Genomic DNA, 15,399 nt, shown 5'->3' with positions numbered 1-15,399 from the left:
ATGGTAAAAGACAGTAGCATTTTATTCATAACAGTTCAGTAGAGTAAAGTACAGTAAAGTACAGTATAGTTTAATTCAGTAGAGTACAGTACAGTTTAGTTCAGTATAGTACATTTGAGTAAGGTAGGGTACAATGCAGTACACTATACTTTATTTTCTTTTTCTTTACTATACTCTACTGTGCTCTACTGTACTCTACTCTATTGAATAAAACGCTACTGTCCTGTATCGTACCATACTGTACAGTATTCTACTGTACTCTACTAAGTGGTGTAAAGTACTTAAGTAAAAATACTTTAAGGTACTACTTAAGGAGTTTTTGGGGGGTATTTGTACTTTACTTTACTATTTATATTTTTGACTACTTTTACTTTTACTTCACTACATTCCTAAAGAAAATAATGTACTCTTTACTCCATATATTTTCCCTAGCACCCAAAAGTACTTGTTACATTTTGAATGCTTAGCATGACAGGAAAATTATCCAATTCACGCACTTATCAAGAGAACATCCCCGGTCATCCCTACTGCCTCTGATCTGGGGGACTCACTAAACACATGCTTCATTTGTAAATGATGTCTGAGTGTTGGAGCATACCCGTAGATATCCGTAAATAAATCAAAACAAGAAAATGGTGCTGTCTGGTTTGCTTAATATAAGGAATTTTAAATGATTTATACATGTATGAAAAATGTTGTGATATTATATATTCTAAAATGGGAAAAAATGGGAATTAAGAATTACCCCCCAAGTCCAGGAAAGTTTACAAGCCGAACAAGCCTTATTGGAATGATGGATTAAGGGATCTATGGTCAGTAATGCACAAGGCTGAGTACTTATTTTTACAGTGTAAAGATAGGAATGCAAGAGTGTAGGAAGGAATTTAAGAAAAAACAGCATGTTTGATAAAAAACTGTGCCTATTGAAACGGAGATATCAGGGAGGGCAGTTATTACACTTTGAGGAGATACAGACAAGAAATCCTCAACAGTTTTGGAGCCAAATAAACAAGTTAGGACCAAAACGACATTCCAATGGATGTCAGGGAAGAGCAGGGGGGGCTGAACTCTGATATTACACAGGTACTTAAGGAGTGGGAGAAGGGGTTTGCTAGTTTGTTCTCAGGTAATGAAAATGTGACATATTTTGAGGAAGAATTTTATAAAGACATATGTTCCCTGAGAACTAAAATGGAAAATACAGCGTTAGAACCCTCTTATTTTTGTAACCCGTACTTAAATGATGAGCTGTCTGTGGCAGAAGTTAAGAAGGTGATTGACGCTGCAAAAAATGGGAAAGCGTTTGGCATTGATCAACTGCCTAATGAGGTTTTAAAATCCCCTAAATTAATTGACGTCCTATATGATTTGCTCCAAATGTGTTTTGAGTATATCATACAGCCATCCACTTGGTATAAGTCTATAGTGAATCTCATTCCCAAATCTTCAAGAAATGACCCGAGAGTGCCACTGAACTATAGAGGCATAAGTTTATTAAGTACGGTTTATAAATTATATTCATCCATCCTCAACAATAGGCTAATTACATTTTTGGAGGACCAAAACATTCTGGTGGAAGAACAAAATGGTTTTCATAAATCCAGAGCCTGTATAGATCATATCTTCTCGGTGTGTACAATAATCAGAAATAGATTACATGAGGAGAAGCCTACTTTTGCATGTTTCATTGATTTCCAGAAAGTTTTTGATTTTGTAAATAGGGATCTTTTAGACTATATTTTGTTAAGGACAGGATTTGATGGGAAATGTAATCAAGCAATCCACTCTTTACAAAGTACCAATTGCTTGTGTGCGTGTTAATGAATATGGTACAGATTGGTTTCCTACACCCTCGGGTGTAAAACAAGGAGGCGCCTTATAACTGACTTTGTTTGCTTTGTTTATAAATTATTTGGCAAAAGAAATGAAACAGTTAAATATTGGAGTAAGATATGATGATGAAATGCTAAGTATCCTGTTATATGCTGATGATATTATTTTGATGGCAGAAACTGAACCAGACCTGCAGAACATGTTATTATGTGCAGTCAATTGGTGTCAAAGATGGAGACTCACGATCAACCAGACAAAAACACAGATAATGCATTTTAGAAAACCAGGTACTAAGAGAAGTGTTTATTCAGTTTTGTTTTGGTGAAGACATTCTTGAGTTTACTAGCATTTATAAATATTTGGGACTTTTTATTGATTAACATATTACCTTTCTATGCGCAACATCTGCCCTGGCCGACTCAGCAAGTAGAGCTCTTGGGGTAGTTATAGGAAAAACAAAAACACTCAAAGATATTAGTTACGCTACGTATTCCTAACTGTATCAGACATGCGTGTGTCCTGTTCTGGACTATTCAGCAGGGGTGTGGGGTGCTAAGAGGTATTTAAAAAAAAAAAACATGTTCATAACATATCAATATGTTACTTTTTAGGTGTCCACAAGTTTGCACCTATACTTGCAATAACTGGGGACATGGGCTGGGATCCCTGTGAGGTGAGATGGAAGGCGTGTATGGTGAGACTTTGGAATAAACTGTTGGATTTGCCTACTGCCAGAATAGCTAGTAAAGTTTTTCAAAGGGATATATACATAGGGTGAGTCTGGGCAACTGAAATGTCTGACCTTTTACAACAGTCTGACTGTGAACATCTGTATGAAAACCAAATTAAGGGATACATAGATATGATTTAAAAAACAACTGTTGATGCAACATGAAGAATACAAATGGGTGGAGGAGATGAATCATAAACCAAAATTGAGAACCTTTTGTTTGATTAAGTGTTTTAATTTGTGTGTGAGATATATATTATGTATAACCTACCTAAAAATAAGAGATCGCTATGTGCACATGTCAGATCAGGGATATTGCCTCTGCATATTGAAACATGTCAGATCAGGGATATTGCCTCTGCATATTGAAACAGGTCAGATCAGGGATATTGCCTCTGCATATTGAAACATGTCAGATCAGGGATATTGCCTCTGCATATTGAAACAGGTCAGATCAGGGATATTGCCTCTGCATATTGAAACAGGTCAGATCAGGGATATTGCCTCTGCATATTGAAACAGGTCAGAGCAGGGATATTGCCTCTGCATATTGAAACAGGTCAGATCAGGGATATTGCCTCTGCATATTGAAACAGGTCAGATCAGGGATATTGCCTCTGCATATTGAAACAGGTCAGATCAGGGATATTGCCTCTGCATATTGAAACAGGTCAGATCAGGGATATTGCCTCTGCATATTGAAACAGGTCAGATCAGGGATATTGCCTCTGCATATTGAAACAGGTCAGATCAGGGATATTGCCTCTGCATATTGAAACAGGTCAGATCAGGGATATTGTCTCTGTGTATTGAAACAGGTCAGATCAGGGATATTGTCTCTGTGTATTGAAACAGGTCAGATCAGGGATATTGCCTCTGCGTATTGAAACAGGTCAGATCAGGGATATTGCCTCTGCGTATTGAAACAGGTCAGATCAGGGATATTGCCTCTGCGTTTTGAAACAGGTCAGATCAGGGATATTGCCTCTGCGTATTGAAACAGGTCAGATCAGGGATATTGCCTCTGCGTTTTGAAACAGGTCAGATCAGGGATATTGTTACCGCGTTTTGAAACAGGTCGGTATTGTGATGAAATAGAAGAGGAAAGACTATGTAACTATTGTGACCTCTAAGAAATGGAGAATGAAACTCATTTTATCCTCTATTGCCCTTTCTACCACGATATACGCTTGCTCCTATTCCAGAAAGCACACCAGATATACCCTGGCATTATGTGGCTGAGTGATGAGGAGAAATGTAAAGTTTTTTTTGTCCATTGTGTATTTCCGTTTGCGGAATATTTACATAAAGCATGGAATAAAAGAACAAGGGCTACCTATAATTAAATTGTAAAAATATTTAGCTTCTATGTGGTTAATGGTGTGTGTATATGTATTGTGTGTAGGCTTGTCTACCATATGAATCTTCTATGTGGTTAATGGTGTGTGTATATGTATTGTGTGTAGGCTTGTCTACCATATGAATCTTCTATGTGGTTAATGGTGTGTGTATATGTATTGTGTGTAGGCTTGTCTACCATATGAATCTTCTATGTGGTTAATGGTGTGTGTATATGTATTGTGTGTAGGCTTGTCTACCATATGAATCTTCTATGTGGTTAATGGTGTGTGTATATGTATTGTGTGTAGGCTTGTCTACCATATGAATCTTCTATGTGGTTAATGGTGTGTGTATATGTATTGTGTGTAGGCTTGTCTACCATATGAATCTTCTCTTTGTGTCAGACTGGGTTCAAGTGATTTCTGTTTCTTTTTTTTCTTTATTTGTCTGTTTATTGTATGTATGTATGTATGTATGTATGTATGTATGTATGTATGTATGTATGTATGTATGTATGTATGTATATATGTATATGTATTATTTTACTGCTCTAGGTATTTCATTATTGTTTGGATAACCTTATTTACTGTTATGTATTGATGTATTATATATATACATCTTTTTCTTTCTTTTTTTCACTCTTTATGTGATGCGCAATGCAGAGAATGCCGGAAGAACAATTATCATTTAATTACCATAGTGAATTATTGTAAGTTTGTTTATGTGTCGATTAATCCCATAAGGGATGGGTTGCCAAATGGCGATTTGACACAAAAATAAAATGTAATTCGTTGTAGTTTTACTTTTGATACTTAAAACCAAATACTTTCAGACTTTTACTCAAGTGCTATTTTATTGGGTGACTTTCACTTTTACTTGAATCATTTTCTATTAAGGTATCTTTACTTTTTCTCAAGTATGACAATTGGATACTTTTTCCACCACTGACTCTACTGTGCTTTATTAATGTGCTAAACTGTGCATACTGTACTGTGATGTTCAAACTTGTGAAACAGCCTAGACGTCAACAGTTCGTTTAGATTCGGATCCTGTCCCCACCGACCAAATGTGTACTTGTTTGTGTGCTTGTATACCAAATGTATACCAAATGTGTACTCTACTGTGCTCTACTGTGCTGTGCTGTATTGTGCTGTCCAAACTTGTGAAACATAGATGTCTATGACTGGTTCAGATTTGGTCCAGATCAGTGGGAATGGACTGACACGTTTTTGTCCATGCTTTGGCCATTGATTGAAATCTGCAGATGTGGGTCTTTACAAAGCTGCACAGAAAATATTAGATCAAAGATTCAACACACACAGACACACACCAGCCACACACACAGTGCAACAGAAAAATAGATGCAGTACATTACAGTATTCTACAGATTAAACTGAAAGGTGGGAATATTGCACCTGTTTGCAGAAGATCCTTGAGACAACCAACAGCACGTGTTCACCATTTCTGTTATAGGCTGATCAGTAAATAGTAAAACTGTTGGTTATCTCAAGGTCTAGACTATTAGCTTTGTCCTTGCTCGCTTCTTTTTAAAATAGGCTATTGCATATGAAACTATACACATATGAAATATTGTATGTGCATATACCTTTTGCCATTTTATTTGTATTGTTTAGGCTATTCCCGTAGGCCTAAATCCTGTCTCTCAAAATGTGGTTAATTACAATGACTAAACGATTATTTATTAAATATAAATGAATAATTAGACAAATTGAAACATTTATAAACTAACCCATTACAATTAAGGCCTATGCATGATTATTTTTATATCACTGACCCCTTTCCCTTATATCACTGACCCCTTTCCCTTTCAACTGACCCCTTTCCCTTATTCTACTGACCCCTTTCCCTTTCAACTGACCCCTTTCCCTTATTTCACTGTCCCCTTTCCTTTTCAACTGACCCCTTTCCCTTATTTCACTGACCCCTTTCCCTTTCAACTGACCCCTTTCCCTTATATCACTGACCCCTTTCCCTTTCAACTGACCCCTTTCCCTTATTTCACTGTCCCCTTTCCTTTTCAACTGACCCCTTTCCCTTATTTCACTGACCCCTTTCCCTTTCAACTGACCCCTTTCCCTTATTTCACTGACCCCTTTCCCTTTCAACTGACCCCTTTCCCTTTCAACACACCTGTTTTATGGACAATGCTGTCATACCATTCGTATGTTAAATTAAAGCACCATTTTAATTTACATGTGCCCAGAAACTCTTTATTGAATAATGTGATGTGGTTTGTTATTTTATTTTATTTTCACTTTGAAATGCATCTCCTGTATGAAATATGCTCTATAAATAAAGTTTGATTTATTGATTGTTGAGTGGGAAGGCTTTAAAACATATTTGTGAAGGTATGAATATAAAACTGTTGCAGTTGCTGATACATTTTCCTGGAAGAACTATGTTGACCAGGACTACTGACAAGAGACCTGAGATTTGATGAGATTTTCTAGATAACTGATTGGGTTTTCTGAATGAGCAACTTCTTGTTTGGGCGGCAGGTAGCTTAGCGGTTAGAGCGTTGGGCCAGTAACCGAAACGTCATTGATTCAAATACCAGAGCCCAACAAGGTGAAAAATCAGTCGATGTGCCCCCGAGCAAGGCAATTAACCATCATTTTCTCCAGGGGTGCCATACTACAATGGCTGACCCTTTGAAACAAAACACTTCACTGCACCTATCCAGTGTATGCGACAATAAAACGTTGTTATTATTATTGTGCAAATTTGTGTCTTTAGTTGTAGTTTTATGGATACTATCTATACTTATACAGTACCATTCAAAAGTTTGGACACACCTACATTCCAGGGTTTTTCTCTATTTTTACTCTTTTCTGCATTGTAGAATAATAGTGAAGACATAAAAACGATGAAATAACACATATGGAATCATGTAGTAACCAAAAAAGTGTTAAACAAATCAAAATATATTTGAGATTAGAGATTTTTCAAAGTAGCCAACCTTTGCCTTGATGACAGCTTTGCACACTCTTGGCATTCTCTCAACCAGCTTCATGAGGTAGTCACCTGGAATGCATTTCAATTAACAGGTGTGCCTGGCTTGTGGGAATTTCTTTCCTTCTTAATGCGTTTGAACCATTCAGTTGTGTTGTGACAAGGTAGGAGTGGTATACAGAAGATAGTCCTATTTGGTAAAAGACCAAGTCCATATTATGGCAAGAACTGTTCAAATGAGCAAAGAGAAATGACAGTCCATCATTACTTTAGCCTCTTGGGGCTAGGTGGGACGCTAGCGTGCCACCTGTGGTGCACTCCATCAACAGCAGGTGCATTTCAAGAGCGGCAAATTTGAATCCAAATAAATGTCAAAATTCAAATTTTTCAAAAATACAACTATGTTACACCATTTGAAAGATAAACATCTCCTTAATCTAACCACGTTTTACGATTTCAAAAAGGTTTTACGGCGAAAGCATAAATTTAGAGTATGTTAGGACAGTACATTTACAAGAGTTGTGTGTAATGTTTTGTCAAGTCAAAGACAGGGTCACCAAAACCATAAAACCAGCTAAAATGATACACTAACCTTTTACAATCTCCATCAGATGACACTCCTAGGACATTATGTTAGACAATGCATGCATTTTTAGTTCTATCAAGTTCATATTTATATACAAAAACAGCGTTTTACTATGGCATTGATGTTGAGGAAATCGTTTCCCTCCAATAACCGGCAGTCAAGTCAGCGTCAGAAATTAAATAATTAAAATTAGAAAACATTGGTAAAATATTATATTGTCATTTAAAGAATTATAGATTTACATCTTTTGAACGCAATCAACTTGCCAGATTTAAAAATAACCTTACTGGGAAATCACACTTTGCAATAATCTGAGCACTGTGCCCAGAAAAATACGCGTTGCGATACAGACTAGACGTCATGTTGGGGAGATCTAAAATCGAAAATACTATGTAAATAATCCATTACCTTTGATTCTCTTCATCAGATGTCACTTCCAGGTATCACAGGTCCATAACGAATGTAGTTTTGTTCAAAAAAGCTCATCATTTATGTCCAAAAATCTCCGTCTCGTTAGCACATGATGTAAGCCAGCCGGACTTCTCGTCATGAACGAGGGGAAAAAATATATTTCCGTTCGTTCAAACATGTCAAACGTTGTATAGCATAAATCATTAGGGCCTTTTTAACCAGAACATGAATAATATTCAAGGTGGACGAATGCATAGCCTTTTATAACGTATTGGAACGAGGGTACCCAACATGAAGTAGCGCGCCAGGTGTCTAATGGGACATCACCGTTCCATGGCTCTTGTTCGGTCAGATCTCCCTCCAGAAGACTCAAAACACTTTGTAAAGGCTGGTGACATCTAGTGGAAGCAATAGGAAGTGCCAAAATATTCCTAAACCCCTGTGTTTTTCAATGGGAGAGGTTTAAAGTCAATACAACACATCAGGTATCCACTTCCTGTCAGAAAATGTCTCAGGGTTTTGCCTGCCAAATGAGTTCTGTTATACTCACAGACACCATTCAAACAGTTTTGGAAACTTTAGAGTGTTTTCTATCCATATATAATAAGTATATGCATATTCTAGTTACTGGGTAGGATTAGTAACCAGATTAAATCGGGTACATTTTTTTTATCCAGACGTGCAAATGCTGCCCCCTAGACCCAACAGGTTAAGACATGAAGGTCAGTCAATGTGGAACATTTCAATAACTTTTAAAGTTTCTTCAAGTGCAGTCGCAAAAACCATCAAGCGCAATGATGAAATCATGAGGACCACCACAAGAAAGGAAGACCCAGAGGTACCTCTGCTGCAGAGGATAAGTTCACTAGAATTAACTGCACCTCAGATTGCGGCCCAAATAAATGCTTCACAGAGTTCAAGTAACTGAAACATCTCAACATCAACTGTTCAGAGGACACAGCGTGGATCAGGCCTTCATGGTCGAATTACTGCAAAGAAACTACTATTAAAGGACACCAATAAGGAGAAGAGACTTGCTTCGGCCAAGAAACATGAGCAATGGACATTAGACCCATCGAAATCTGTTCTTTGGTCTGATGAGTCCAAATTTGAGACTTTTGGTTCCAACCACCATGTCTTTGTGAGACGCCGAGTAGATGAACGGATGATCTCCGCATGTGTAGTTCCCACCGTGAAGCATGGAGGAGGAGGTGTGTTGGTGTGGGGGTGCTTTGCTGGTGACACTGTCAGTGATTTATTTGGAATTCAAGTCACACTTAACCAGCATGGCTACTACAGCCTTCTGCAGCGATACGCCATCCCATCTGGTTTGCACTTAGTGGGACTATCATTTTTTTCAAAAGGACAATGACCCAACTCACCTCCAGGCTGTGTAAGGGCTATTTGACCAAGAAGGATAGTGATGGTGTGCTGCATCAGATGACCTGGCCTCTACAATCACCCGACCTCAACACAATTGAGGTGGTTTGGGATGAGTTGGACCACAGAGTGAAGGAAAAGAAGCCAACAAGTGCTCAGCATATGTGGGAACTGCTTCAAGACTGTTGGAAAAGTATTCCAGGTGAAGCTGGTTGAGAGAATGCCAAGAGTGTGCAAAGCTGTCATCAAGACAACGGGTGGCTACTTTGAAGAATCTCAAATAGAACATTTTGATTTGTTTAACACTTTTTTGGTTACTACATGATTCCATATGTGTTATTTCATAGTTTTGATGTCTTCACTATTGTTCCACAATGTAGAAAATAGTAAAAATAAAGAAAACCCTGGAATGAGTAGGTTTGTCCAAACTTTTGACTGGTACTGTACATTGTCTGTAATGTCTATTTTAATGTTTTTAAATGTATGTACATTGTAAAGTATTTTTGTCAGTAATGTCTTTTTCGTTATGTATCGGACCCCAGGAAGACTAGCTGTCACCATTGTCGTTGGCTAATGGGGATCCTAATAAAATAAAATCAAGCAATTTGATTTATTAAATGTCAAACTTAACCAATTATTACTTTAACTGACAGGCCAAGCTGATGCAAATGTGTTACAGAGATGGTTATAGAGGCACAAATAGAGTACATTCATTACAAGCACGCCTAAAGTCTACAGACAACCAGCGGAAATGTTGCAAATCTTTCATGAAATGTGGCAAATCTTTCATGAAATGTGGAATTAAACGTTTTCTACAGACATTTTACAATATCTTATGACCAAAATCTCAGTTTTTAAGCAGACTGGGCATGAGCCATGACTACACAGTAAGCTACAGTAGTATTTCAGTGACTATAGTTATGATTGTTGGTGTGTATACTGTAACTAGTACAGTGATTTTAAGCTACATTATTGTCAAATGTATTTAATTTGTCATGGTACAAGTTTGTCAATATCCACTCTGACTTTTTAGGACATGCACCATAAATGAATATATAGACATTAACTATTATACTTCTCATTTAAAAAGGTTTTTACTATTGACAAGATACCTATTTATTGTTCGTTTCAATATTCTGTTTTCAGTAGCCATATTGATTTACTTAATTTTTTGGGGGCAAGGTGCAATTCTAACATTGTACAATCAATGACAAATGAGGGGGTCTCTTCAGTGGACACGGGGAGCTCAGAGGAAGAAATGATGAGTCACACAGATATTTCTCAGCTTGCCTACAGTAACCTACACCTGTAGTACTGCATGAGCAGCCTCGTTAAACCAACCAGGGGCCTGAAAAACAGGAAATGCAGGCCCTAGCAGACTTTTCCTGCAGGAGGATAAGTTCAAGGCTGCTTCTGAAATGGTACTACTTTAGTGAACAATATAGGACATAGGAGGTCATTTCGTGCAACTTCCCCCCTTGTTTACCACCAAAAATGTTCCCCCCCTTGTACAACACCAGACATGTTTTCCTCCCATGCAGAGTGAATGTAAGTCCACTTCATCATTCTTCATCATTCTGGCAGTAGTACTAACATGCCCAGCCGCTTTAAACTGACCGACTCATGTTTTGCACTTAAATACATGATCATTTTGATCCTATCGTAGGGCAAGACACACAACAACCCCGTTGACCCTAGCAGTGACATCGAGAGACAAGATTTAATGAGATTACCAAGGCAGAGTGTGACAGTCTGTTGGTGACGTCTTTTATCAGATTCCGCATTCAGGCAGCCATTCAGCCCCCTGGTCATGTGACGAGATCACTGAGGTTAGGAGAGGGGGATTACTTGGCGGGCCGGGGTGATCGGGTTCGCCAAGCCTGGGACTCAGGGCAGAGTTACGTGCTCTGTATAAAGAAAGATTGTAAGGACTTACAGAGCTAGAGGTTCTGAAAGGAACACACTGTCTCTCTGTGTTTGTAATGAAATACTAATACATGGGAATCAACAGTTCACATCGCTTTTGGATCATTCCAATATTGCAATTCCTGATGCTCTTGTAAAATCCTTTGTTGAAAGCTATGCTTTTTCTTAGAACTGCATGAATGTGTCTTAATGTGTCTTAAGTTAGTCAGGTTGTTGTTGATGTGCTCAGGGTGGGAGGGAGCACATTGCAGGATGGGTGCAACAGCCCATGTGGTGGTGTGACCGGGAAGAAACACTGGGGCGTCTCTTCATCACTGGTCAGGATTAAGAGGGTCTCCCAGACCTAAAGCCCTGTAGTCGTAGTCTTAGCCTATGCTGCATGTTATCCAGGAACAGATGTGGTGGGAGAAAGCATGGATTTACGGAGTGCTGACACAGGCTCCACAGGGAAAGTCTACTTTGGAAGCTCCACAAGGCTTTACTTTGCCCCACCATGCGCCCGCCCACCCCACAGCCGCTCCGGCTCCCTGCTTCCAATACAGCCATGGAGCCATCCGGAAGAATAAAGACAACTGTGGAGCGTCTTGTCAAACCAAGGCACTGCTGTTAACAGGACATGCTGCTGCACATTCAGGAGATTCCAGCTGTACATCAATACGTCTGCCTTAATGTCAGTTTATTTCACTGTTAAGCCTTGTAGTCAATGTTGCAGGAGCGAATGAACGCCAAGTACGGAACAAAATGAAAGGGGGTGGAGATCTAGAATTTCCACCTTGTTGATTACCTTGATGTTGAAATAGAATTAAATGTGAATTTAGACCTAATCCATATTTGTTATGGTTGAATAGAAAGCCTGTTTTTATAATGCATGGACACATGCTTCCCCTAGCCCCATGTGCTGTGCAGCTCTAACTATAGACAATGAGCTTCTTATACGGCCTAATCAACAGGTCAGACAACACTCTTGCATATCAAAATGCAAAACCACTAGATATTTAGTTTAAGGATTACAACTTGCTGGCTCAGAGTTCTTACCTGGTATTCATGTCACTCATGTGAACACCAACTCTGAGAAGCGGTGAGGTCTATTTTTAACTGTGGTGAGATGTTTGCCTTAATTACCGCTTGACCCCAGACTGTCTGGAGGCTCTATACACAAGTCACACTAAGCCATACTTATTTGTAAAGTTCTCCATGGCTTCCCCTTGTAGAGGAGATTATTGACAGGGCCACAAGTACAAAGTTACCACTCTCTATTGAGTTTGGGCTCTCTGCCTGCTGCTTACTACTAACCAGTATAAGTGATGAAGGCTGAAAATGTGTTTCTTTAGTAACTCTGACATTCGCATGAATTGCACGTTGATGGGATTGGTTTCTGTAAACAACAAGCATCCCCATTTGGGGTTTCACCTGAAGAATCCGTCCGCAATAACAGTCCCACCCACAGACCACAGGGGTGCTTTCTAACAACAGATTGCATAAAGATGAACAGGATTGTAAACCAAAAAACTGGCATCAGATCCAAGTTCTGAATTCAAATCAAAATCCAATCAACATTTATTTGTCACATGCTTTGTAAACAACAGGTGTAGACTAACAGTGAAATGCTTACAGTGAAGTTATTGGCATTTAACTTTCTCACATAAACCAATAAACACATCATATGCTAGTCTGTTAACTCTGGGAGATAGCATCTTATGGAAAACACGCTCATTACACTCCCAGCAGGGTCCCCTACATGGGGCTTCACCCCATGTCAATGACAGATGCATGAATGACTCAATATGTGTCTGGATTTGTCAACCTGCAAAGGCTTAAGCAAGAACCAGGGAGACAGTAGGCAACTTGAGGGGAAAGCTGCGCAGCCATGCAGTCTAAACAAAATCTTATTGTTCCTGTTTTCCATAGCTGTGGGGGAGTGGGGGCAGACATTCCCTCCCCGAACCCTCCCTAATACACTCCCTCTCTGTCCCAGTGTCCCCCACTGCCTCCCCAGTCTCCGCAATATGCTCCCCCAGCTCAAAGACTCCCTCTCCGCCCTCTCCCTCCCTAGTCCTCTGTGTCCACGCTCTGCTCCCCCAGCCTTCTCTTCCCTCTCCCTCCCTCCCCAGTTTCTCTCCACGCTACAGTCTGCCAGCTCTGAGGCAGTTACCAGACTGGTAATTAAACAGTGCCTCCTCTCAGTGTCTGTGTCTGTGTCTCCGTGGGGGGAGTCCCTCTCGGTAATGCACCCTTCGTTCTGGATCCAGACAGGCGTTGATGGGGGATTATCTGCTGGTGGAGGCACGGCGTACTACCCTGCCATAATCTTCAATTAGTTAAATTCACGGCAGGCACGTTGGGTGGACCTGCCACTACCTTTCCCACGGCTTCTCATTTTAAATGCTTTATTGAATCCACCAATCACATTTCATCACAAAGGACTCAACAATTTCAAGGGTCATTGAGACAAGGACACTCAAGGGAACAAAAAAGCACCATTCTCCAGACAGCTAGGCTGCCCATAACCGCCGAAACAGAGCAGTACCCACATTAAAAAATACTATAGTATACTACTATGGTATAACTACTATTGTATTCTCTGTAGTGTTTTTGCAGAATTTACTGTAGTATTCACTGTAGTGTTTTTGCAGACTTTACTGAAATATTCACTACAGTGTTCATGTTTTATTATAATTTTATAGAAAAGTGGTGTCAGAGTTTTGAATGACGCTTCTCCCCCTTTTGCTTCATGCTGGCTGAAGACCTAGCTAGCCTGTAACTAGCTAACATCAGACACAGATGAAATGGTAAACATATAAGTATCTTTGTCAAGGGTAAACTTTTAGGGTAAACTTTTAATTATTTTTGCTGACACTCTACAGTGGAATTTTGGCACCAGTAGAGTAGCTATCTAGCTATATAAACCACGCCCTTGTACAAACACGCTTTCTCCGATGTTGGATACAAGGCGGTACTGATTTAAATTAGGTAAGAGTATATCATGTCACCATTGGTGTATTAACATGAGAGTTAAGGTGATGTCCCCTTGTCCCCCTAATAATGAATCCAAGTGTTTGTCAAACCATTTGACGTGATAAAAGTGTTTTGTTGTTGTGCCCTCCTCAAACAAAATCATGGTATTCTTTCACTGTAATAGCTACTGTTAATTGGACACTACAGTTAGTTTAACAAGAATTTAAGCTTTCTGCCCATATAAGACATGTCTATGTCCCTGAAAGTTGGCTGCTGTATAAAACGTCATTCTAGTCACATTAGCGCACGTTAGCAACAACTGTCCCGATTTAGGCACACCCATCACGTAGAGGTTAAAAAAGTGTAGTGTTTTTGCAGACGTTGGTGTAGTATTTACGACAGTATTTCTTTGCCGGATAATACTGTAGTATTAACTATAGTATTCTACAGTATACTACAACATTCTATAGGAAGTAGTACACATGATCGAGGGATGCTACAGTGTGTAGTATAGTATTCTACAGTATACTACAGTTTACAATCAAATTATATAGTAAGTACTGTAGTATTCTATAGTAAACTGTAGTATTTTTTCATGTGGGTACCTAGCCAGCTGCTTTGCTCTGGTCTTAGGCAGGCCTGCAATCTGGAGGCCTTGTACAGTAAGCTTACGTACGTGGCCGAGACTGCCAAATATCAGTGCCACCTACCTTCATCTGTATCCCAGGCTGTCTAGGCGTGATATGAGGGGCTGGTTTTGAGGAGCTTGTCTGCAAAAGCAAACAGTCGGGTGAGCAGCCCACTTCCAGAATCACCAACTCCCTCTGGCCTCCTGCCAAAACAACAATATCTTGCTTATTCGGCATATAAGAAAATCATCTACACATTATCATCTACATTAAACCAGGCTCCTCTGACAGGAGACTGTAAGTGTATGTGCGCTGTTGGTGAGACAACTTGACTCGCCTCAGTAGCTACCAGGTCGGCAAAGTGGTCATATCTTGCAATGCACAGGTCTTTGTATGAACGGCAACCATTAACAACATGTGCAACAGACTCCATTACATTTAACTCAGTGTGTAAAACACCAAACGGATCATGGTTTGCAGGGTACTACAGTGCTCGGTTGTATCTTGTTAGTAGAACCAGCAGCCTCGCCATAATATTCAATACACACAAACACACACCGGCTCTCTTCACCAGGGGAGTACTTTTACTAGTACCAGATACTCCCCTGGATTTGACCAACAGGCCTCTAGGCTTA

This window comes from Salmo salar, chromosome ssa10, assembly GCF_905237065.1.
Source record: "Salmo salar chromosome ssa10, Ssal_v3.1, whole genome shotgun sequence".
Taxonomy (NCBI): Eukaryota; Metazoa; Chordata; class Actinopteri; order Salmoniformes; family Salmonidae; genus Salmo; species Salmo salar.
The sequence above is the reverse complement of the archived record's forward strand: the minus strand, read 5'-3'. Positions refer to the sequence as shown.